Genomic DNA, 26,740 nt, shown 5'->3' with positions numbered 1-26,740 from the left:
GTCACCCAGTCAGCTTTCAGGCCTAAAGCGGGACTAGAATTCACCATCTCCTGGTGATTGGCCCAAAGTCACCCAGTCAGCTTTCAGACCTAAAGCGGGACTAGAATTCACCATCTCCTGGTGGTTGGCCCAAAGTCACCCAGTCAGCTTTCAGGCCTAAAGCGGGACTAGAATTCACCATCTCCTGGTGGTTGGCCCAAAGTCACCCAGTCAGCTTTCAGGCCTAAAGCGGGACTAGAATTCACCATCTCCTGGTGATTGGCCCAAAGTCACCCAGTCAGCTTTCAGGCCTAAAGCGGGACTAGAATTCACCATCTCCTGGTGATTGGCCCAAAGTCACCCAGTCAGCTTTCAGACCTAAAGCGGGACTAGAATTCACCATCTCCTGGTGATTGGCCCAAAGTCACCCAGTCAGCTTTCAGACCTAAAGCGGGACTAGAATTCACCATCTCCTGGTGGTTGGCCCAAAGTCACCCAGTCAGCTTTCAGGCCTAAAGCGGGACTAGAATTCACCATCTCCTGGTGATTGGCCCAAAGTCACCCAGTCAGCTTTCAGGCCTAAGGCAGGACTAGAACTCCCCATCTCCTGATTTCTAGGCCAGCACCTTAACACAAGACCAAACTAGCTCTCATGCATTGGCATCCTCTATTATAGGAAATATATAGGAAATAAATCCTACATTTATTTGTATTTCTACTGACTTCTACCCAAACCACATCGCTGCCTGCCATCATTTGTGGAATCCTCTGTTCCCTTAATGCAATGAAACCATAATTTTAAAGATTCTGAGGCAACAGATGTCAACTGCAGGCCACAGCCTTTTGTCTGGAATGGTAGACGGTCTCCTGCCTGAGCAGGGGGTTGGACTAGAAGACCTCCGAGGTCCCTTCCAACCCTGTTACAATGTCAGGGTTCCAAATAATACATCAATAGCAAATAGAACTCCCAGGCAAGCTGGCTCCCCAAGGAACAAGTTTATTGGACATATCATACTGGCACAGCCTGGTGACAACCGACTCTAAAGGTTCCCGCGATTTTCACCTGATTAGAAGTAAACTTTTACCCCCTTTCCCAAAACAATCAGTCACATGGTCCTGTCCGGTTGCTTGGAAACTTCACTCCTCCTCTTTTCAGCCACCTGTGGGAATGTCCTTGGTTCTCAAGGGAAAATGTTTTGTTTTGGCTACAAAACCCCAGCAATCTCTTTTCTCTCCCCCCCCCCCCATCCCTCAGCACCATCGTGGCAACACTGGAGCCTCCACAATGGCCTCAGTCATTGTCAGAGTTGACATATTCTGTTAAAAAATGTTGCAAGACCGGCCACGACTCCCTGGAGAACTGCGTCACTTAGCGGCAGAAGATCCGGTTCCTAATTGTCGTTGTACGTTGAGGACTACTGTAGGACCATTGCAGTGGTGGGTTCCGGATCCCATTGCAACCGGTACGATGCAATGGGGCCGGGCGTCCACCACATGAACGTGTATGGCAAAACCCAAAAAAACTCAAATACACGGGTGGGTCCTCTGGAGCACCGTACCGGAACGGTATCTGGTGCTTCCGGCAGGCACCGGTATGCCCGTACCGGGGCGTACCAGTCGTAACCCACGACTGGACCATTGGTGATAGAACAAAGTTCTAGAGACCTTCAAAAGTGAGTCCCAGACTTCCAAAAGGGACAATTTGGAGGAAAAGAAACCCATTCTTGGTCAAAGCTGATCTTTGTGGCCATTTGAAGATTTCCCTCTTGGTTCTGAAAAATGTACCTAGCACTGGGGTTGAGGGGAGAGTCCAGTTTTCCTCTGGAGGCCGATCTTCAAGGGGGCAGTTTCACACAGGAAGCCCGGCTCTTTGGGGGTCACTTCCTGCCTTTTCAAAGAAAAAGGGGGAAGCCCCCAGAGAGAACCAAGGAATAGGGGGCCTGTGAACGTTCAGTTAGCCTCCACGAGAAGGTCAGAAAGTCAGATGTGTCATTAAAACCTCATCATTTGTCGGTTGTGAGAACTGGGGAGGCAGCCAAATGGTGTCCAGATGGAGAAATAGGCCAAAAATCCTGTTCTCCATATCACTTTGCAACCGTGTTCAATATTTCATATGGAACAGCACCGGGGATCTTATTTTATAGATTTCTGGGTATGTTGTGTCAGGGGTGAAATTCAGCAGGTTCTGGCAGGTTCTGGAGAACCGGTAGCAGAAATTTTGAGTAGTTCAGAGAACCGGCAAATACCACCTCTGGCTGGCCCCAGAGTGGGGAGGGAATGGAGGTTTTGCCACATCCACCAAGCCATGCCCACAATACAATACAATAGTAAAGTTGGAAGGGACCTTGGAGGTCTTCTAGTCCAACCCCCTGCCTAGGCAGGAAACCCTATACCGTTTCAGACAAATGGCTATCCAACATCTTCTTAAAGACTTCCAGTGTTGGGGCATTCACAACTTCTGGAGGCAAGTTGTTCCACTGATTAATTGTTCTAACTGTCAGGAAATTTCTCCTCAGTTCTAAGTTGCTTCTCTCCTTGATTAGTTTCCACCCATTGCTTCTTGTTCTGCCCTCAGGTGCCTTGGAGGATAGCTTGACTGCCTCTTCTTTGTGGCAACCCCTGAGATATTGGAACACTGCTATCCTGTCTCCCCTAGTCCTTCTTTTCATTAAACAAGACCTACCCAGTTCCTGCAACCGTTCTTCGTATGTTTTAGTCTCCAGTCCCCTAATCACCTTTGTTGCTCTTCTCTGCACTCTTTCTAGAGTCTCCACATCTTTTCTACATCGTGGCGACCAGAACTGAATGCAGGATTCCAAGTGTGGCCTTACCAAGGCCTTATAAAGTGGTATTATAAAGTGGTATTACTACAGAACCTGTAGTAAAAAAAAAAATTGCATTTCACCACTGCCTTGTGCCTCCTATTAATCAGACCGAACAAAACTGTGAACTCGTGACGAGATCACGCCTCCCTCACAGATCGATGGGTGTACATTTGTGGAGCACCAAGAAGAGGTTATCCTCGACTTACGACCACCATTGAGCCCAAAATGCCCGTCGCGAAGTGAGATGGCGCTTAGGTTAATTTTGCCCCCTTTTCATCACCTTCCTTGCCACCGTTGTTAAGCGAACCAATGCAGTTGTTAAGCTAGGAACACGATTTTTAAGTGGATCCAGTTTCCCCATTGACTGCTGGTCAGAATGCAAAAGTAGATCACATATGCCCGGGACGTTGCGTCTATCATAAATACGAGCCCAGTAGCCAAGGAATTTTGATCCCATGTACATGGAGATGCTGCAAGAGTTGTAAGTGTGGAAAATGGTCCTAAGTCCCTGTTGTCGGCAGTTCACCGTTCGAATCCCTAGTGTCGCGTAACAGAGTGAGCTCCCCTTACTTGTCCCAGCTTATGCAGTTCGAAAGCACGCAAAAATGCAAGTAGAAAAATAGGAACCACCTTTGGTGGGAAGGTAACAGCACTCTGTGCGCCCTCTGCATTTAGTCATGCCGGCCACGTGACCACAGAGACGTCTTCGGACAGCGCTGGCTCTTCAGCTTTCAAACGGAATGAGCACCGCCCCCTAGAGTCAGGAACGACTAGCACGTATACACAAGGGGAAGTTGCAAGAATTTGGTATGTCTAGTAGTTTAAAGAAAAGAAGGATTATGAGAGACATAATAAAGAAATATTAGTGCCTTGGCACAAAAAATCTAGGGACTGGAGGCTCAAACATACGAAGAACGGTTGCAGGAACTGGGTATGTCTACTTTAATGAAAAGAAGGACTAGGGGAGACATGATAGCAGTCTTCCAATATCTCTGGGGTTGCCACAAAGAAGAGGGAGTCAAACTATTCTCCAAGGCACTTGAGGGCAGGACAAGAAGCAATGGGTGGAAACTAATCAAGGAGAGAAGCAACCTAGAACTGAGGAGAAATTTCCTGACAGTGAGAACAATGAATCAGTGGAACTGCTTGCCTCCAGAAGTTGTGGAAAGGAGAAAGAAAGGGTATAGGGGGTTGGACTAGAAGACCTCCAAGGTCTCTTCCAAACTCTGTTATTCTGTTATTTTTTTCACTCCACCTAGCTGATTCCGCTGCTTTCCTTTAAGCTAGCTGTACTGAATCTCCTATCTCCAAATATTAATAGTGATTTATGCCCAAAATATCATGCTTACTGAATTTTCTCCTTTCCTCTTGCACGGGGATTTATTCTTGGAAATATTAATAACTTCAGTGCTTCTCAAATCCTGGGTTTTTTTTTAAGGAACAGGGTCCAAATACTCTGTCTAAATCTTGCATGTCCCAAATCTATTCCACTTAATTTCCCCCAAGCAACCATCATTTTATATTCAGGCAGCCAAAAAAAAAACAGTACAGCAATGATTCATGAAATCGCCTTACTGGGATATGTTATTTCTTAAAATTGGGAGAGGGCTGTGTGTTTTGTTTTTGTTTGCCATGTTGTATTATTCTTGCTTTGGGTGATATTTTTGATTTTTTTTTGTCGGTGCTAATCAACTGAGAAACAGCTGGGTGGAAAAAGCAGAGAATTGTGTTGTTGTCGTGCTGGGGTCGTTTTGTGTTTTGCCTGCACAAAGAGGTTTGCTTTTAGGCTTTGGAGGTGCTCTGTGAATGCACAGGTAGTCCTCGACTTACGACCACAATTGACCCCAAAAGTTCCACTGCTAAGCAAAGCAGTTGCGAAGGGAGTTTTGCCCCATTTTTATGACCTTTCGTGCCACGGTTGTTAAGTGAAATGCTGCAGTTGTTAAGTTGGTAACATGGTTGTTAAGTGAATCTGGCTCCCCCCCCAGTTGACTTTGCTTGTCAGGAGGTCGCAAAAGGGGATTGTGTGACACCCCCCCCCCCCGGGACACTGCAACCATCAGAAAAGGGAGGCAGGGAGGGAGGAAGGAAAGGAAAGTGGAAGGACGGGAGGGAGGAGACTTGGAGAGGAAGAGAGGGAGGAGAGAGAATTAGGGAGGGGGGGAGATGGAGGGATGGAGAAGGAAGGAAGGAAAGAAGGAAAGAAGGAAGGAAGGAAGGAGAGAATTGGAAGAGAGGGAGGGAGGGAGGAGAGTTGGGGAGGGAGGGAGGGAGGAGAGAATTAGGGGGAGGGAGAGAGGAAGGAAGAAAGGAAGGAAGGAAAGAAGGAGAAATATTGGAAGAGAGGGAGGGTGGGAGGGAGGAAGGAAGGAAGGAAGGAAGGAAGGAGAGAATTAGGGGAAGGGAGGAGATAATTAGGGGAGGGAGGGAGAAGGGAAGGGAGGAAGGAAGGAAGGAAGGAAGGAAGGAAGGAAGGAAGGAAGGAAGGAGAGAATTGGAAGAGAGGGAGGATGGGAGGGAGGGAGGAAGGAGAGAATTAGGGGGAGGGAGGAAAGGAAAGGAAAGGAAAGGAAAGGAAAGGAAAGGAAAGGAAAGAAAGAAAGAAAGAAAGAAAGAAAGAAAGAAAGAAAGAAAGAAAGAAAGAAAGAAAGAACTCCCCATCCAAAGAAATGACTCTGACGACCATAGGAGATTTATCTCCATCTGCTTCTGAAGAATATATTTATAGAGAGAGATGAAATGCCTCCGAGTGGAGACCAAACTCCTCTTCACAGCAAACATATGACAGCTTGACAGGGCAATCAATGCTTGATGACAGCCTGTCAAACCTCCTGGCAGCCTCCGTCTTTCATAAAACCTCTTGCCTTAAATGGCAGGCAGCATTTGTAGGCAAAGACCATCCAATCCCACTGGTGGTTGCCGGTGGCACCACTTCTCAACCCACATTGGGGTCTGGGTTAGGGAGAGAAATGCTGATTTAACTGACAGAATAAGTGCGTGAGGCACTTTTGACAAAATTGGCGCCAAAAACACCCAAAGATGGCTGCTGCAGCAAGGGTCAACACCACAAGAGACAGGTTGAAGGCCTCCTTCATATCGACCGCAAAATCCAAATCTGAGGAGGCTGGAAACAGACTCCATTCAGTGTGACAGGAATATTTTCCCATAGTATACAATCCTCAAGTTTTCTTGTTTTTTTTAAGCCAGCGGTGGGGAACGATGGGCTTTTTATGACTTGTGGACTTCAACTCCCAGAATTCCCAGGCATTCTGGGAGTTGAAGTCCACAAGTCATAAAACCCCCATCATTCCCCATGTTGGCTTAGGAATTCTGGGAGTTGAAGTCCACAAGTCAAAAAAAGCCCATCGTTCCCCATGTTGGCTTAGGAATTCTGGGAGTTAAAGTCCACAAGTCAAAAAAAGCCCATCATTCCCCATGTTGGCTCAGGAATTCTGGAAATTGAAGTCCACAAGTCATAAAAGGCCCATCGTTCCCCACGCCTGGCTTAAGCAAAGCTGCACACACATTCATACATGCCTTTGTTTTTTGGTGTCAATCAAAATTTGCAGAAGGACAATAAATGTCTATTTGTTTAATTTGATCCCCACCCCCTTTTGATGACCTTGTAAGTAATTCAAGGCGGGGAATATACATAATGCTCCTTTTCTTCCACAACAACTATCATGTGGGGTAGGTTTCATTCTCTGCCTGCTAAGGAAGGAAGGAAGGAAGGAAGGAAGGAAGGGAGGGAGGGAGGGAGGGAGGGAGGGAGGGAGGGAGGGAGGGAGGAAGGAGAGAGGGAGGGAGGAAGGAAGGAAGGAAGGAAGGAAGGAAGGAAGGAAGGAAGGAAGGAAGGAAGGAAGGAAGGAGAGAGGGAGGGAGGGAGGGAGGGAGGAAGGAGCAGAAGGAAAGGGAAAGGGAGATTCACTCCACTAAGATATAAACAGACAGTACACCACAGTCCCTTTCAGCACTGGTGATGTTACCTTGTTGGGTCATGAAATGTCTGCAAGAAAATCACCAGGCTCAGAGAGCCCCAAGGACCCCCATAGTCGTTGTCCTCCTCCTCCTCCTCCTCCTCCTCCTCCTCCTCCTCCTCCTCCTCCTCCTCCTCCTCCTCCTCCTCCTCCTCCTCCTCCTCATTTCTGCAAACCCCACACTCTTCTAGCACTGATGATGTTACCTAGTTGGGTCATGAAATGACTCCAGGAAAACTCAAGAGTTCAGAGCGCACCAAGGACCCCACAGTTCAATCCACACTCTGTTCTGTGGAAAGTTATCCTTACTGTGTCAAATGAGCTGTTTGGGCCACAGGGAAGGCCTTTTAGAAAGTTACCTTTTGGAGGATAAATCTAAATATTTCTCCTCTTACCTAATTTTTCTTGCAGAGCTTCATCCTGCCAGGCAAATGCCAGGAACAATCCTATGGCTCAGGGAGCGCCCACCAGCCTGACGGAGTTCAGTTTTAAATTCAGGGCTGGCTTCCTTCTCTTGCAGTAGACAAACCAGCTAAGAGTTTTTGCATATTCAGCTGCCAGATTATCGGGTAGAGACAGAGAGGACGGGGCTGCAATATTTTAGAAGGAGCCCACCATCTGGGAAAGCTTTGCCCGACCGAGGGGTGGGAATAATTTAGCGCTTACAGCCTGGGGTTCCTTCATGATCAGGCGCCTTTGTTTTTCACAAGTCTAGAAAGATTAGACTAAATCATCTTTCCCGGCTCTCCTTACTTGGGCCATTTCCAAATTTGCATGTTTGTTTGTTTGTTTGTTTGTTTGTTTTTAAAAGATAGCAATCCTAGCATGTGGCTGAGGGTGGAAGGGAGGGAGGATGGATGGATGGATGGATGGATGGATGGATGGATGGATGGAAGGAAGGAAGGAAGGAAGGAAGGAAGGAAGGAAGGAAGGAAGGTGAAGGAAAAGGGGGAGGGAGGGAGGGCAAGGGGGAGGGTAGGAGAGAGGGAGAAGGAAGGGATGCAATGGGAGAAGGAAGGAAGGAGAACAAGGGGGAGGGAGGGTGGGAGAGAGGGAGGGGGAGGGGGAGGGAGGGCAAGGGGGAGGATAGGAGAGGTGGAGAAGGAAGGGAGGGAGGTAGTGGGAGAAGGAAGGAAGGAGGACAAGGGGGAGGTAGAGGAAGGGGAAGAGAGGGCAGGGGGGAGGGCAGCAGAGAGAGAGAAGGAAGGGAGGGAGGCAGTGGGAGAAGAAGGGGGAGGAGGGAAGGACAAAGGAGAGGGAGGGGGAGGGGGATGGAAGGGGAGGAGGGAAGGAAAGAAGGAAGGAAGGAGGAAGAAGAAGAAGGGCAAGGGGAGGGATGGCAAGGGGGAGGGAAGGAAAGAGAAGGAAGGGATGCAGTGGGAGAAGGAAGGAAGGAAGGAGAACAAGGGAGAGGGAGGGAGAGAGGGAGGAGAGGAGGAAGTGAGGGGAAGGGGGAGGCAGTGGGAGAAGAAGGGGGAGTGAAGGAAGGAAGGACAAGGGAGAGGGGAAGGAAGGAAGGAAGGAAGGAAGGAAGGAAGGAAGGAAGGAAGGAAGGAAGGAAAGAAGGAGAAGGGAGGGCCTGGATTCTTAATGCACCTTGTCTTTCTCTTTGGGTTTTTTTTTATTCTTTCCAACCTAATGGAGTATTCGAAAGAAATTATGTCTGCTCATTTGTCTGCCTGTCAGCAGACTAACTGTTTAAAAAACTGAATGGAGCGAAACTAAATTTGGTGTGATTGGAGTAGCTGGGGAATAACTCAGTGACTTTGCAAATGGGCAGAATTCAACTTAATGCAGAGCCCGGTGTGTGTCTGTGTGTGTGTGTGTGTGTGTGTGTGTGTGTGTGTGTGTGTGTGCGCGCGCGCGCGCTGCCTCTTCTTTGGGGCAGCCTCTCAAATATTGGAAGTCTGCTCTCATGTCACCCCTCATCCTCCTCTTCTGAACGTATACAGAATAGAGAATAACAGAGTTGGAAGGGACCTTGGAGGTCTTCTAGTCCAGCCCCATGCTCAAGCAGGAGACCCTCTACCATTTCAGATAAGTGGTACAGTGTGTGGAAAAACCTCCCATGTCGGAGCACCCACAACTTCTAAAGGCAACTTCTGTTCCACTGATTCATTGTCCTCAATGTTAGGAAGTTTCTCCTTAATTCTAGGTTGCGTCTCTCCTTGATTAGTTTCCACCCATTGCTTCTTGTCTTGCCTTCAGGTGCTTTGAAAAACAAGTCGACTACCTCTTCTTCTTCTTCTTTTTACCTTTTTTTTAATTTTATTGCTTTAATTAAACAGAAAACACACACAAAAAAAACACTCTTCAATACATCTTCCAGCAAGCATGTCGATTGGTTACAATTAAATTCCGTGCATTACTACAATCATTCTTTATATTTCATTCAAATTGAATTGTACATTTTAAATCAAAAATCTTTATACCGTCAATATACCAACATTCCGACTCCCTCTTCTTTCTGGCAGCCCCTCAAATAGCGGAAGACTGCTATCATATCACCCTTAACCCTCCTCTTCTGAACGGATACAGCATAATTGAGTTGGAAGGGACCTCGGAGATCTTCTAGTCCAACACTTTGCTCAAGAAGGAGACTGTTAGATCTGGGCCACGAGAGAACAGACTGCGGACACGAAGTGACTTAACAGCTCTTTATTAGTAGTAGTAGTGATCCAGCTTGCTCTGTGGCCGGAGGGTTCCCCTTTTATAGGACTCGGGTACGCCTCTTGACCAATCAGAGCGATACCTGTTTCCCGCTGTAGCAGCGGACCAGAGAGGAGACTTCCTACGATATATGTTAATATCTAACAGAGACCCTATGCCATTATGAGACAAATGGTTGCCCAGTCTCTTTTTTATTAAAAGCCTCCAGTGATGGAGCACCAGGGGTGGGTTCCTGCCAGTTCTAACCTCTTCTATAGAAGAGGTTCCACAAATCTCCAGTGCCATTTAGAACCGGTTCCAGCTCCCTCCCCCCGCCCATCCGCACATCATCAAGATGAAGGGCGAGAGGAGGAATTCTGGGAGTTGAAGTCCACAAGTCTTAAAGCTGTCAAGTTTGAACATCCCTGTTTTTTTTCCCTAAAGGGTTAGGGGTGCAAGGGTCTTGTAACTTGACAGCTTTAAGACTTGCACACTTCAATGCCAGAGTTCCTGAGCCAACATGACTGGAGGAGGAATTCTGGGAGTTGAAGTCCACAAGTCTTAAAGCTTTCAACTTTGAACACCCCTGGGTTTTTTTTTTTCTAAAGGGTTATGGGTGCAAGGGTCTTGTAACTCGACAGCTTTAAGACTTGCGTGCTTCAAATGCCAGAGTTTCTCAGCCAACATTTTGGTTGCTAAGCAAGAGCGTTGTTAAGTGAGTTTCACCACATTTTACAAGTTGGCCACACCCACCCAGTCACATGACTGCCAAGCCACGCCCACCCGGTCCCATGCCCGGCATGCCACTCCCACAAAGCAGGCCAAACCTACAGAAGAGGTGCTAAAAAAAATTTAAAACCCACCACTGTGGAGCACCCACAACTTCTGGTGGCAAGCTGTTCCACTGATTACATGTCCTCCCTATTAGGAAGTTCTCCTCAATTCCAGGTTGCTTCTCTCCTTGATTATTTTCCATCCGTCACTTCTTGTCCTGCTGTGTTACATTTCTTGTTATGGTGGCCCCATTTCTTTAACCATGAAAACAATGACAGCCGTGATCGGGCATCATAATGTGGTTACCACGAACCCTTTGACATCCTTCATTTTGGCTTGGTTGCCACATTTCCTAGTTGATCCCCTTCTTAAAAGAATTCATTCCTTTTTTTCCGCTTAATGGTAACACGGATCTTTTCCGCTCCCTTTTTTCCTGCTTGTGAGTAACACCGAATCTTTTCTTCCGAGCACATTCCAGAAAGAGCGTAAAAATATCTCCTGGGGAACAGCTGCCAAAGGAAACACACTCGCATCCCTTGGCATAGTAAAAATGCCTACCTTCTGGCTGTAATTGAGCTGGGATCTGCAGAGAAGCTGTATTTCAGGACACAGCTCACGCCTGAAGAAGTCACTGCATTTGTAAGATACCGGCAAAAATTGTCCAGGTGGCAAAGATGTCTCCAGAGAATCCACTGACAATGGGAAAAATGATATTAATATACAACCAGCAGAACAAAGTAGAAAAAAATTAAATACAAATAAGGGAAAGGAAGGGAAGGGAAAGGAAGGGAAGGGAGGGAGGGAGGGAGGAAGAAAAGGAAAGGAAATAAGAGAAGAGAAAGGAAATGGAAGGGAAGGAAGGAAGAAAAGAGGAAGGGAAATAAGGGAAGGGATGGGAAGGAAAGGAAAGGAGAAAAGAGGAAGAGAAGGAAAAGAAAAGGAAGAAGGAAGAGAAGAAGAAGGGAAGGGAAGAAGAAAAGAGGAAGGAAAGGAAAGATGTTAAGATTTGAACAGTAGTTTCTTTCCAACAAATTAAAACCATCTTTTTGGGCTCTGCTTCAACCTCCGTAAAAGCCAAAGCTCTTAATGACCTGACAAATTCCAGCCTTTGGGGACACAATTAATTATTGCATAAACATCTTTAACTTTTATTTCTGTTTGCAAAGACATATTAACAATAGTCTGAACAGAAGGACTAGAAGTGACATGATAGCTGCCTTCCAATATCTCAGGGGTTGCCACAAAGAAGAGGAACTCAAGCTATTCCCCAAAGCAGGGGGTCCCCAACTTTTCGGACCACTAAATTCATAATTTTAAATCCCGCAGATACCTAATATGATCTGCCTAATGACCGGCTGGGTGGGCGTGGCTAGGTGGTCATGTGACTGGGTGGGCATGGCCAACTTGATGTCACTCACATCGAGGGGCGCCTCAATGGCCTCTACTTGCCCCTCCCCTCCCAGCCACTCCTCGCCTCCCCACCTGGGTTCCTTAGGGCCCCAACAGGAAGCAGTTACTGGAGCTAAGCAGCCACCACAAGAAAGAGTTGGCAAAATAGCTCAGTTCAAATTGTATCTGACCTCACTGAGGACTAGGAGCATAGGCTTTCCAAGCAGGGGGAAGACCTGCGGGAGTGCAAGGCCAGGTACCGGCGCCTGGAGGCTCAGCGGGCTGAGATGGTCAGCCATTTCCAGACCATGATGGTCCCACTGGAACAAGGCCCTCCGGCTCTTCTCCACCAGCGGCTCTTCCCTCCAGCCTTCGCCCAAAGCCCCCCACCAGGAGGCTGAAGCAGACCCCAATTTGGAATTTCTGTCCCCTCCGACCCCCACAAAAAGACCCCAAAGGGGGAGACTCTGCAGCAACACAAGCGTTCGTTGCATGTATCCAGCCCAGGGGCCGTAGCTTGAGGACCCCAGATTTAGTGCAATATAGAAAATGCAAATAATTTTTCTGCAGACTACCAAAATTTTCTCATGGACCACCAGTTGATGACTGCTGTCCAAAGCACCTGAAGGCAGGATAAGAAACAACGGATGGAAACTAACCAGCAACCTAGAACTAAGGAGAAATTTCCTAACGGTGAGAACAATGAATCCGTGGAACTACCTGCCACCAGAAGTTGTGGTTGCTCCAACAATAGAGGTTTTTACAAAGAGACTGGATAGTCATTTGAAATGGTTTAGGGGCTTTTACTCGTGCAGGGGTTAGACTACAAGACCTTTAAGGTCCCTTCCAACTCTGTTATTCTGTAATTCTGTCATTCTGAGTATTAGCCCCTGATAGACGACTATAGAAAGTAAGTTTCCATCCTCATAAATATCTTTGTCTCATTTAAATAACTGCTAAAGTATCTAATAAATATGAAAAATGGTCCCTCTCTTTTTGATGAATTACTCTCCTTCCTAGATCATAGAAGATATATTTAACACAGAACCAGAGATTTATTAATATTGGATATTCTGACTCTTTGATCCAATGTTCACTGCAAGTTGCCAATATCTTTGTTAGTATCATTTTACAGCTGTTTATAATTATGGATTGGAACCTTCCAAAGCATTTTTTCTAAATAAAACGAGCGATTTGAGGTTTTCTAAAAGTGCTAAAGCATGAATTCCACCCTGGACAGTTAATAGACTAACAGAACAACAGAGTTGGAAGGGGCCTTGGAGGTCTTCTAGTCCAACCCCCTGCTCATGCAGGAAATCCTATACCATTTCAAACAAGTCGTTGCCCAATCTATCGTAAAGGTGCTTTTTCAAAAGGAAAGTTGGACTTTGTTTTCTCTTGAAGATGTTTTGCTTCTCATCTAAGAAGCTTCTTCAGTTCTGACTGAAGTCCAGTTCTTCTTCAACCCTGATCTGGTTGATTGAGACTCTACACAGGTGGTTGTCCAATTTTTCTTCTTGAAAACCTCCACCTTTTTTAAACCTGCGTCTGAAAGGTGTTTTAACTGAATATATCACTACCAAAATAGATGGCAATCCATTAATTGCTTAAATTTTCAAAAGGCTGATTTAAGCTTGTTAATAACTAGCTGGATACCTGTGCTCCGGGATGAAACTATGTGATCGAGCTATGCAGAAGAAATTTGGTTCACAATCTGTTGCCTCAGTGATGGTCGGTGACTGAAACACAGAGGGGAATATCGCTCCCTCCGCCTTGAGTCCAGAAGCAGTTCTATAGGTGGAAGGCGTAGACATTTTAGTGAGGTACCAACATTTAGTACTGTAAGGAGCTCCAGACCGCTCCTGAGTGAAAGAGTAGAACGTCTGCCAGTTTGAACTGAGATAACGGAATGTGAGGCGACTGGCAGTTGGAACAGAGTTCTTTTCAGGTGGGGAGGGGGAGTAGAGCTTCTTAGCATCAAAGCATGTTAAGTACTGTATAAGAAATACTAATGATCTGATGGTCATTTCAAAAAATCCTTTCTCAGTGAGCACCTAGAAACCAAGAGAAGCATACTTGCCAAATTTCAAGTTTGTAGGCTTTACAGTTCTGGAGATTTCATGATGAGTGAGTGGTACTTGGCTTTCATTTAGATATATAGATATCCTTATCTGCCCTGATTCTCTAAAAAGAACAAACAACAATAAGAAACAGACTCCAAAGACAAACTCTGATATGAGGAAACTGTTCTCCAATAGTCCAATCACAAGACCACCAGAGATCAATGGACACAGTTGCCTTCACTGATGGTCATCAGATAGTTGGGTGTTAGGGACAATAATGTTTCTGGCTAGAGCTGCTAGAGAATAGAACAGAATAGAATAACAGAGTTGGAAGGGACCTTGGAGGTCTTCTAGTCCAATCCCCTGATTAGGCAGGAAACCCTACACCACTTCAGACAAATGGTTGTCCAATCTCTTCTTAAAAACCTCCAGTGTTGGAGCAATCACAACTTCTGGATGCAAGTAGTTCCACTGGTTAATTGTTCTAACTGTCAGGAAATTTCTCCTCAGTTCTAAGTTGCTTCTCTCCTTGATTAGTTTCCACCCGTTGCTTCTTGTCCTGCCCTCAGGTGCCTTGGGGAATAGCTTGACTCCCTCTTCTTTGGGGCAACCCCTGAGATATTAGAAGACTGCTATCATGTCACCTCTAGTCCTTCTTTTCATTAAATTAGATAAACCCAGTTCCTGCAACCGTTCCTCATATATTTTAGCCTGGAACAATGTTGAAAAAAATAAAACCCCTCTCCTTTTTTTCCTTCTCTCCACATTTCACCCGCACAGAAACACAGCGGTCTTTCGATTGGGGGAGAAAATTATATTTATTCTGTGAGGGAGGAAATTTGCCAAGCTCTTTCGACATCTCCGATTCATGCCTCAGAAAAAACACCTTTCTTTTTTTTTTTCACCTGAAAGGCTATCAGTAGTTAGTTATCTCCCTCTCTTGCCTGCCATTTCTGAAATTCTCTTTGAGACGTTAATGGCATGGTAGGTGAAGAGGAGTCTGACAAAGGAGGCTTCACTCCATGATTCTGGTTTGCAGCGTTCGCCTCACTTCATGCTGTGGCCGGCCAGCAGAGCTGGCAGCAGATTCGGGCAGTGAGGAGGTTGGGGAGGAAGATGGGCCAGTCCTGGAGTCTGGGGAAGGCTCTGATGAGGGCTCTGTGTTGGAGGCAGAGATGGGGCCAGAGCCGTACGCCAGTCATCAGCTGCCTTCAGAGTCAGACATCAGTGAGGCAGAAGAACAGTTGGAGCCTGTCCCCAGTGTGCGCATGCGCAGAGTTGCCAGACAAAGGGAACAGCTAAGGAACAAGGACCGATTTGGGAGTAAAGGCACAGGTGGACGGTGAATGGCCCCTCCCATAGGGAATAAAAGAGGAGCAAAAGGGGAGGGGAGTTTGCAGGAGACAATTAGTTCGCTTAATTAGTGTGAACTAATCGTGTCTACTATTTTCTCGTACAGTTGCACTTGGAAGATATCGGCCCGCAGCCCTCCAAGCCTGATAAGGTCTGTGGTTGTAAATTCACCCTTGAAAGATTGTTTGCAGGGACTTTGCTGGATGTGAATGAGAGGAATCCACATGAGCTTCATAAAAAGGGAGTTTTGTCGGGACAAGGCGTCTGCTTCTTGATATTGTGAAGCCTACGTCAGAACACCTCAGGGCAAAAGCTGAGGTCCGACGAACCACAATAGTCTATAATCAGAGTTGGGCTTCAAAAATTTCAGCAACGGGTTCTCTGCCTGGCTGATGGGTGGGCGTGGCCATGGTGGGCGTGGCCGTGGTGGGCGTGGCCGTGGTGGGCGTGGCCTAGTATTCCTCCTGCATCACGGCGGGGTGGCTGTTTTTGCCTTCCCCAGGCTCTGGAGGCTTTCGTCGAGCCTCCGGGAGGGCGAAAACGTCCTCCCCCGGGCTCCAGAGGGAGCTTCCGGGAGACCCATTTTTCCCCCTCCCCCAGCCTCCATGCGGGCCCTGCATTTACCTCACATCCAAAACGGGCCATGTGGAGACTCCTGGGAGGGACACGTAGGGGTGGGAGGAGTGGGGTGGGCGGGGTCAGCCAGGGGTGGGATTTGGAGGTTCTCTGAACTGGCCATAACATTAGTTATGTGTTCTCCCGAACCTGGGCGAACCTGTAGCAGCCCGCCTCTGTCTAAAATGGCAATCAATTTCTTTGTTTGCCTTCAACTCTTGTCATCCCCTCCGATCAATCACTTAAGCTGCCCATAAAATAGATCCGCATCTCTAAATACTCCATCACAAAAAAATTCAGCTCATCGACTCCCGTTTCAATAACGCACAATGCACAGCAAAACGCGCGGACAAATCTACGATACTTCTCGGACGCCGATATTTGCCGATCCTGCATTTTAATGAAGAGATCGCTCAAACGTATCTTGGCGTGCGAGAGCCTATGTGTGCAAGGGAGGGAGGGAGGGAGGGAGGGAGGGAGGGAGGGAGAGAGGGAGGGCGAGCAAGACACACTCGTCAACAATTTCTGCTCGAGTGAATCATCTCCTCTGACAGAGAGCAACATATTAATATCTTGGCTCATCCAAGCTCACGAGAAAATCGTTTTGTAGCCTCGAAGGTAGACTGTCAAAAGGCGTTATAATTTATTTGTAGGCCACAAGTGGATTTCAAAAGAAAGATTTATTTCCCTTTGTGCCTTTTAGTTCTCACAGAAACCTACTCTATCCGCATAGTCCTCGGCTTACGCCCAACATTGAACCCCTCCCCCCAAAAAAGTCTGTTGTTAAGTGAGACATTGGTTAAGTGAGTTTTGCCCCATTTCTGCCACCTTTCTCGAAACATTTCTTAAGTGAATTTCGCCCCATTTTACCACCTTCCTTGCCACAGTGGTTAAGTGAATCGCTGCCGTTGTTGAGTTAGTAACCCGGTCGTTAAGTGAATCTGGCTTCCCCATTGACTTTGCCGGACAGAAGGTCACCAAAGAGGATCATGTGACCCCAGGGACGCTGCAACCGTCATAAATACGAGTCAGTTGCCGTGCGTCCCAATTCTGATCACATGACTGTGAGGATGCTGCAACGGTCGTAAGTGTGAAAAACGGTCATAAGTCCCCTTTTTCAGGACAGTTGTCACTCAACAAACTGTGGTAAGTCGGGGGCTACCTTATTACCCTTGTCTTCCTCAGAAAATGACAAATCATAGAGATTGGGGTACAGATAGACACTTTTTTTGGTACCGTGACCAGACTAACGAGTACGGAAAGGAACGGTAAATTTGACCATCCGGTACATGCGTACCAGACCGGACTGGCTGAAACCCACCCCTGGTACCGTTGTAACTTTGAATGGTACTCAACGAATCGTCGTAAGTCGGGAACAGCCCGTACATTTGCCAATCTTGAAAGTGACGCCTGCTGGCTACCTTGTCTGTCTGGCAACCAAGGATCAGCTGCCCCTCCGGAAGCCATAAATCTAAGGATAACAGACCACCGTGCAATAAAATTCAACAACGTGCCATTTAAAAAGCCATCGGCCACGGTCTTTCCCGCCGCTTGGGGAAAATACTAAAATCAATCAAGTTTGATGGCTTGACGAGACATTCTCGGTGCCTGTCCTGGAAGAATGGGAAAGGGTTTTCCCTTAGTGGACAGCGACAGGTGAGGGTACCAGCGAGGGAACACACACACACACACACACACACACACACACCAGTTTCAGGAACAAGAAATAACTGCTGTTGAATTTCTCCGTCGCGGCCAAAAGGTTTCGTGTGATTGTTCCGTCTTTCAGTTGCAAGTATTTTTCTCTGATTTCTGGTCCCTCTGCAGGTCTTTTAGCTCACCCCCCCGCCCCCCCCCCCAGTTTGCAAGCTCTCCGGTGGCCTGGCTTCCCTTCTCTCCAATATTCTGCAGCCCACTCACCCACCCGCCCCCCAACTCCCCACCTCCGTTTTCCGTCTCCCCAGGAGTCTGCAACTACTCCAGCTTTTCATTTTACCAGAGTCTCCAGTTCCCCCGATTTCCCTCTTCCCAGGGATCTGTAGCCTGCCTGCCTTCCTGCCTTTCTTTCCTTCCTTCCTTCCTTCCTCCCTTCTTTCCCACCTTCCTGCCTGCCTGCCTGCCTTCCCTCTCTCCTTCCTCTCTTCCTTCCTTCTTTCTCCCTCCCTCCCTTTCTCTTCCTTCCTTCTTCCTCCCTCTCTTCCTCCCTCCCTTCCTCCCTCCCTTCCTCTTCTTTCCTCTCTCTCCCTTCCTTTCCTTCCTTCCTTTCTTCCTCTCTCTTCATTCCTCCTTCCCTCCATTCTTCCATTCCTTCCTTCCTCTGTCTTCATTCTTTCTTCCTCCCTCTCTCCCTTCTCCTTCTCTTCCTTCCTTGTTTCCTCTTCCTTCCTTCCTCTCTCTCTCCCTCCTCCCCTTCCCTCCTTCCTTGTTGCCTCTCTTCCTTCCTTGTTCCTTCTCTCTCTCCATTTTTCCTTTCTTGTTCCTTCCTTCCATCCTCTTTCCCTCCCCCTCTCCCTTCCTACCTTCCTCTGCCTCCAGCTGATTTACAACTGGGCTGTGTGACCCTCCCCCCTGGGCTCTGCAGCCTCCCTGCCTCTCCCCCCTCTCAGTACATTCTAAACTAAGGTATCAGGAGGGCATTCCTGAAAGGGGGGGGGTGTGATGCACGTGGCAATGATCTAATAGCATTCATTAGGCAATTTAGGTTACTTAAGCAGCTGAGGCGAGATCACACACATTCCTTCCCAAGTGATGAAAACAGTCAAGTCCCTGCTCTGCTTTCCAAGCTGTCATGCTTCAAAGATCTTGTTGGCATTGAAACATCCATCCTTCCTTCCTTCCTTTCCCAGCTGATCAGTTAACTATCAGTTAACTAGGAACAAGGTTTCATTCATTCAGTCAGTCAATCAATCATTTATTGATGTCTTCATGTATTCATTCCTGCATTGATGCAGGCAGGCATGCATTCATTCATTACTTCATTCATTGCTTCATTTATTCATTCATGCATTGATGCATTTATTTATTCATTCATTCATGCACTGGTGAATTGATGCATTCATTCATTTGTTCATTCCTTTATTGATGTCTTCATTCATTCATGCATTGATGCATTTATTCATTCATGCATTGATGCATTTATTTATTCATTCATTCAATCAATCAATCATTCATTTATTGATGTCTTCATTCATTGATTCATTTATGCACTGATGCATTCATTTGTTCATTTATTGATGTCTTCATTTATTCATTCATACATCGATGCATTTATTCATTCATTCATTTATGCATTGATACATGCATGCATGCATTCATTCATTGACGTCTTCATTTACTCATTCATTCATTTATGCACTGATGCATTGATGTATTCATTCCTTCATTCAATCATTCATTCATTTTGATGCATTCATTCATTTATTGATGTCTTTATTTATTTATTCATGCATGCATGCATGCATGCATTGCATTTGTTTGTTGATTTATGCTGATACATTCATTCATTCATGCGTTAATACATTAATTCATTGATGTCTTCATTTATTCATTCATGCATTGATACATTTATTGATTTCATTTATTCATTCATGCATTGATACATTTATTGATTTCATGTATTCATTCATGCATTGATACATTTATTGATTTCATTTATTCATTCATGCATTGATACATTTATTGATTTCATTTATTCATTCATGCATTGATGCATTCATCCGTTCATTCTTATTGGCTGCTCAACTCCAGGGGACTCTGATCATCTACACCTTCTTCAGGGAGGTGTAGATTTCCTCATTCAGAAACGCCATTTTTCCCTTCACCTTCCTTTTTACTGCAGATAATCCTTGAATTACGACCACAACTGAGCTCAACACTTCTGTTGCTACGTGAGACAGTTGTTAAGTGAATTTTGCCCCATTTACAGATTTCCTTCCTACCGTTTTTAAGTGAATCAATGCAGCCGTTAATTTAGTAACATGGAATCTGGTTTCCCCATTGACTTTGCTTGTCAGAAGATCTCAAAAAGGGATCATGTGACCCCAGAACTTGCTGCAACCCATCAAGAATAAGAATCAGTTGCCAAGCATCTGAAGTTTGATCACGTCCTGACCGATTCCTCATATTGTGCTTGTATAAAAACCAGAGATTTTGCAGTGCTCTAATTTTAATCACAAATCCCATTCCCCACCCTTTGCTGTGATTAATCCAGAACTTGAAGGGATTTTGAGGTTGATTGGACCGCCGATACGCACGCTGTACAATTTCACTTCCTTTCTAGGCCATACCTGATGGGAAAGCAAATGAAATGCAGGTAGGCCTCGACTTACGATCCCAATTCAACCCCAAATTTCTGTTGCTAACTGAGACACCCATTCAGGGAGTTTTGCTCCATCCATGTTACGATTTTTCTTTCCATAGTTTATTTATTTATTTTATTTGTTTGTTGGTCAAACAGGTACAAGATAACAAGTATAGGTATGAACATAAACATGAACAAAGGAAGTAAATACAGATAAAAGGGGATGGTAGGACAGGGACGGTAGGCACATTGGTGCGCTTATGCACGCTCCTTTTAAGGACCTCTTAGCAATGGGGTGAGGTCCACGGTAGACAGTTTAAGGTTGAAGCTGTTTGAGGGTTTGAGGATGTAACAATGGAGTCAGGTAGAGCATTCCAGGTGTTGACCACTCTGTTGCTGAAGTCGTATTTTCCGCAATTCAATAGTTGTCCAATAGTTCAACCAATTTCGTTGCATTTAAGTACAATGACAATAAAGATTATACTTATAGTTGCAAAGCGATAGTTGTCCAGTGAATCCCCGGTCTCAGTGAATTGGACTCAACCTACAACCTCAACTGAGGGCAAAATTTCTGTAGTCACCTCTTTGTTTTTTTTCCCAAGAGGCAACTGGACATTCTGGGATTTTTTCTTTGAAGACGTTTCGCTTCTCATCCAAGAAGCTTCTTCGGCTCTTCAGCTTCTTGGATGAGAAACAAAACGTCTTCCAAAAAAAACAAAGCAGAAAGTCCAGTTGCCTCTTGAAAAAAGCAGATGAAGAACAGCTGCAGGAATTGGGTATGGCCAGTCTAGAAAAGAGAAAGATTCTTTTCTAGGGGGATGGGGTGACATGATATCAGTATTCTAGTGTTTGAAGACTGCCACAAAGAAGAGGGGGTCAATTTATTTTCCAAAGCCCCTGAAGGCAGGACAAGAAACAGCAGATGGAAACTAATTAAGGAGAGAAGCAACCTGGAATTAAGGAGAAACTTCCTAACAGTGAGCACATTTGACCAATGGAACAACTTGCCACCAGAACTTGTGGGTGTTTCATCGCTGGAGGCTTTTAAGAAGAGAGTGGACACCCACTTGTCTGAAATGGTATAGGATCTCCTGCTTGAGCAGGGGGTTGGATTAGAAGACCTCTAAGGTACCTTCCAGCTCTATTACTGATTTTGTTTCCAATTTTTAGTTTAGCACAAATAATCCATCTTCCATTAAACAGTGTGTCATCTGGGTACAAATGTTTGTTCAATAACAGTTAAAATTTACAATCATATTCATTATTTAATCTATTCTTAACTTAATACCAACACATTGATTATCTGATACTTTACATCCTCTTCTTCGTTTGCTTAACTCTATTAAATGTTTTCTATATTTTACTCATCTACTTCTATATCTGATTTTTATATTTATCCTCTAGCCACCGATAAAATGTTTCCCATATCACATGTAACAACCAGTTTGTTCTTTCTCTTTAATTGCCAGTGTCAATCTATTCATTTCTGCACATTGTAATATTTTCCTTATTATATTCTCCTCTGCGTGAATTTCTTCACTTTTCCAGTTTTGTGCAAATACAATTCTAGCTGTGGTTATTACATGAATAATCAAACATACATTTGTTTTACTATAAGTTTCTGGTAAGGTCCCAACAGGAATATTTCAGGTTTCAAGTCAATATGTTGTTGAATTCTGATTGATAAGACTTAAGGAAGGTTTTCCTGGATTTTAGCTGGTTCTTATTGGTGCACCTGTATTATGAAACAACCCCCTGGAAACTCAGTGAGTCGCCCCTCCGACTTCCATTTTTGGGTTTCTGTTTTCAGAAACAAAAGATTTATTTTAAAGAGGCTTTGGAGTTGGAAGTCAGGTTATTGGCTTGTTAAATTTGTTTAGGCAGGTGGCGGGTGCACAAACCGTTTCTTTCTCTGCTCCTGATTTTGCTCCAAGGGTACTGTGGACAATTCACAGTTCTGCTTCGATGGTGCTTTGTAAAATGCCCAAAATGGACAAAGATTCGGTTAAAAAAAACACACACACAAAGAGACACAAACAGAGAGAGAAATGAGCAGAAGCAAGATTAAAATAAAAATAGAGGTCAGCCTACGAATTAATGCCAAAGCTTCAAGGGTCCCTCAGGAGAAATTCTGCATTATGTTAAAATTGTAACGGGGTTCATAGACCTTGTTTAGATACAGATAATAACAGAAGATGGATTGTTTGTACTATAATAAAATTTACAAAATTTGGGGAAAAAACAGAAATAGAGTTGGAAGGGACCTTGTAGGTCATCTAGTTCAACCCCGCTGCCCAAGCAGGAGACCCTACACCATTTCTGAGAGATGGCAGTCCAGTCTCTTCTTGAAAGTCTCCAGTGATGAAGCTCCCACAACTTCCAAAGGCAACTTCTGTTCCATTGGTTGATTGTTCTCACTATCAGAAAAGTTCTCCTTATTTCTAGGTTGCTTCTCGCCTTGATTAGTTTCCACCCATTGCTTCTTGTTCTGCCCTCAGGTGCTTTGGAGAATAGCTTGACTCCCTCTTCTTAGTGGCAGTCCCTGAGATATTGGAACACTGCTATCATGTCTCCCCTAGTCCTTCTTTCTATTAAACTAGACTTACCCAGTTCCTGCAACTGTTCTTCATATCTTTTAGCCTCCAGTCCCCTAAGCCTTGACGGTTGTAAGCGTGGGAACCAATTGTTTGTAACTTTTCCCAGTGCCGTTTTAACATTAAATGGCGGCTAAACAACTGTTTGTAAGTCAAGGGTGGATGTAAGTGCAGGTGGATGTAGGGCTGAACTCACTAGAGCTTTCCATCATGAAGGACTTCGATAAGCAACCTTATGTGAGAATGCTACCATTTACAAGAGATTTGATGATTTTTGTCTGCTTTCATTCATTCATCTACTTAGAATCATTTCAAAGGAGCCGGGAGGCTGAAGACGGATGACTCTTCCGTAGCAGCAACATTGGCTCCTGGGATGAGACCACGTGGCTTTCATCCATCAAAGTTAACATCGAGCGTCCCTCAGTACTACAGTAGTCCTTGACTTACAGCAGTTCACAGTGACCGTCCCTGAAGAACGTGAATTGTGACCATTTTTCACACTTACGACTGTTGCGACATTCCCATGCTCATGTGATCAAAGTTCCTATTTCCATACCTATGATGGTTGCAGCATCCCAGGGTCACATGATCTCCTTGTGCGATCTTGTGACAAGCGAAGTCCACGAGGAAGCCACTTAACGGCCGTGTTACTAATTTAATAACTGCAGTGATTCATTTAACGTCAGTGGTGTTGTGGCCTGTTGGTCACCAGCCCCTCCAGCAGCTGAATCAGAGGAGTAGGAGGAGGCGTGGAAGTCAGGGTCAGCATCAAGGCAACCTGAGAGCTCCGAGGGGGGAGAGGGAGTAGAGCTGGGAGAGAGGGGGGGAGAGACTGGGCCGTCTGTCAGCCCTCAGATGGAGAGTCAACAGCCCCCATATCTGGAGGTGGCTGATGAGGAAGAGGAGGAACAGCTGGGTCCAATGCCTGACGTGTAGTTGCGCAGAAGGCAGAGGAGAGGAGAGCAGTGGAGATCTATGGGCCGGTCCTCCTCCTCCTCCTCCTCTCTGCAACTCCCACTCCCGACAATGTTACCTAGTTGGGTCATGAAACATTTGCAAGAAAACAACCCAGCTCAGATAGCACCAAGGACCCTTCATTTTTGCTTTCCTGTTTATCTCCATCTTTAAAATATTGTAGGTTCATAACAGGTTTGTGAGAATGATATGCTACTCCAAGTGGCACTAGCTGGAAGGGAAGGATTCTGGGATTTGAAGTCCCCACATCCTAAAGTTGCTAAAATCGATAACTTTTTTCCGCTTGAGTTTTTCAAAAACCCACCTCACACCTTTTTTTTAACACATGACTGCAAAATTGCAGGTAGAGTTAATTGCAGGTAGAGTCTCCGGCATCAAACGTACATTTCCCAGGGAAAAGTGACAATAGAAACATCCTAAAATAACCAGCAGCCCAAATTTTCCCACCACCACTGACATGAAAAAGAAATCCTTTTTCTTAAAAATGAAAGAGCAAGCAAAATGTCAGACTAAAAAGATAAATTATTTCCAGCAAATGGAATATTTTAAGCAGAAGCTCCTGATCAGGAGATGCTGTATAATTAGAGGGGAAATGTTGCTGTGATCCATCCAACAACGCATGATTCTTCCTTTCTGTTTGACGGAAATAATAAGAAGGATGAACTTGTTTATTTATGTTTTATGTTATTTGTTTGTTTATTTGTTTATTTATCATCAGAGAAGGTGCTTTGCAGGATAGTGGATGTACCTGGAGAAAGCAGAACAGAAGAGAAAGATAAATCAAAAATAAAATAATGCAAAGACCTGCAATCTTTTAAAACTGAAGTACAAACCTATAAAACATGAAAGACGATAAAAACAAAGAGTCAATTAGTCTAGCAGGTTAGGACTCACATTAATAACACAATAAAAGATGGTGTGTGATTTGTACGATCTCGTCAATTGATATCTAATAAACATAAAACAAGACGCACATTTTATGTTTGCAGTGAAGCGAATGTCCTTTGAAATCTATGGGCAACACCGGTAAACCTCGACTTACGACCACAATTGAGGCCAAAACTTCTATTGCTAAGTGAGTCATCTGTTCTGACGTAGGTTTCACAAAATCACGAAGCAGATGCCTTGTCCCAACAAAACTCCCTTTTTATGAAGCTCATGTGAATTCCTCTCATTCACATCCAGCAAAATCCCGGCAAACAGTCTTTCAAGGGTGAATTTACAACCACAGACCTTATCAGGCTTGGAGGGCTGCCAGGCTCATATCTTCCAAGCGCAACTGTACGAGAAAATAGTAGACACGATTAGTTCACACTAATTAAACAAACAAATTGTCTCCTGCAAACTCCCCTCCCCTTTTGCTCCTCTTTATTCCCTATGGGGGGGGGGCATTCACCGTCCACCTGTGCCTTTACTCCCAAGTCAGCCCTTGTTCCTTAGCTGTTCCCTTCTCCTGGCAGCTCTGTGCATGCGCATACTGGGGACAGGCTCCAGCTGTTCCTCTGTCCCACTGATGTCTGACTCTGAAGGCAGCTGATAACTGTCATATGGCTCTGGCCCTCTCTCTGCCTCCGACACAGAGCCCTCATCAGAGCCTTCCCCAGACTCCAGGACTGGCCCATCTTCCTCCCCAACCTCCTCACCGTCTGAGTCTACTACCGGCTCAACACCCACCATTGCAACGCCGACCCAGCAACCGGGCAGAGAACTAGTTGCTAAACATTTTTGAATCCCACCCCTGGTTTTAGGCACTAAGTTCTGGCCTTGAGCATTCTCTGTAAATAATGACAAAGAGTAAGCACACGGTAGATAATCCAGCATTTCAATGCCAATGTCTAGGAAGCCTTTCCAAAAGGTGGGAAATCATTCCAAAAAATTGCAGGTGCACTTCTAAATCTTCGCCAGCCTGGACAAACCAAAATGCTTCTGTGCAATAATTTTTTTTCCCTCAAACTCTTAATTTAGGGCTACCGTACTAGATCCAGGATGCAAAAATAAAGACGGCCATTAGAGGACAGTCAAGAGTCATTCCAGGTCTTTTCGCCCCTTTAGTGATCATTCAAATTTCTGCAGGTCAGGTCTACTATAGATACGCAACCTATAATTAAATAGAATCATGCAAACTTCTTCAACATCCAGTTCTGAGCACTACCTATTTATATTAAAATGGTTGTGTTTGTATGTTTGTGTGTGTGTGTGTGTGTTGTGTGTGTGTGTGTGTATCTGTGTGTGTCCATATTTGTGTGTTTCAGCATAACTCTGGAACGCCTTGAGCAATTTCAACCAAACTTGGTACACAGATGACTTACTCTCTGGAAACAAATACTGTGGGGTTAAGACGCCCCTAATATCCCTCGGGGTGTTTGTTCTGTTAAGATACAGCCTGTTGTGCCTTCAAATGGCTTCTACTGTACTGCCATAAAATGGCTTCTACTGTACAGCATGGTGGAGTTGCCATGGCTTCACAGGACTCCCCAAGGGGGCTCCCTCTGGTAAGAGGGAAAATCTAACATTAGAAATTATGTTTGGTCCAGACATTTTCCCCCTATAAATAAATACCCAGGCAATGCCAGGTTATGGACTAGTGAAACAATAAAAGGTACTGAGGCCCTCAAAAAAAAAGTGCAAAAAAGAGCAACAAAGATGATTAGGGGAGTGGAGACTAAATTGTACGATGAACAGTTGAGAGAACTAGGCAAGAACTCACTGGCGTTGAGTCATGCCGGCCACATGACCACAGAGACGTCTTCGGACAGTGCTGGCTCTTCAGCTTCGAAACGGAGATGAGCACCGCCCCCTAGAGTCGGGAACGACTAACACGTATTTAAGAGGGGAGCCTTTACCTTTACCCCCACATTTGTCTGGTGACTCCTCAGCTTTTCAGAACGATACTTCTGGTCTGAAACATCCACACACTCGTTGATGTTCTAGGAACGTCCACTGGCGCCATCCATGATGGAAGCAGGGCTCAGTTGGTGGAGAATTTCTCATGAACTGACAGCTGCTCACTATCTCTAAGGCTTGTGGCACCAAACATCAGCCGGATCTGGAGGTCTGAATGGATGTAATCTCATTTCCAAAACCTGAGAAGTCACCGAGCCAAAACAAAAGTTTTTAAATCCAGGGAATCTGCTCATCTCTTTGTGTGAGATGGCCAGGAAACTACTATAGTTTATGGGTTGGATGGTCTCCCTTATTCTGCTCTGCAGTATCTGGTTGTGGTCCAAAATAGTACAATCAGTGTGGT

The sequence above is a fragment of the Natrix helvetica genome, assembly GCF_964273705.1.
Source record: "Natrix helvetica genome assembly, chromosome: 7".
Taxonomy (NCBI): Eukaryota; Metazoa; Chordata; class Lepidosauria; order Squamata; family Natricidae; genus Natrix; species Natrix helvetica.
This window is presented reverse-complemented; position numbering follows the sequence as displayed.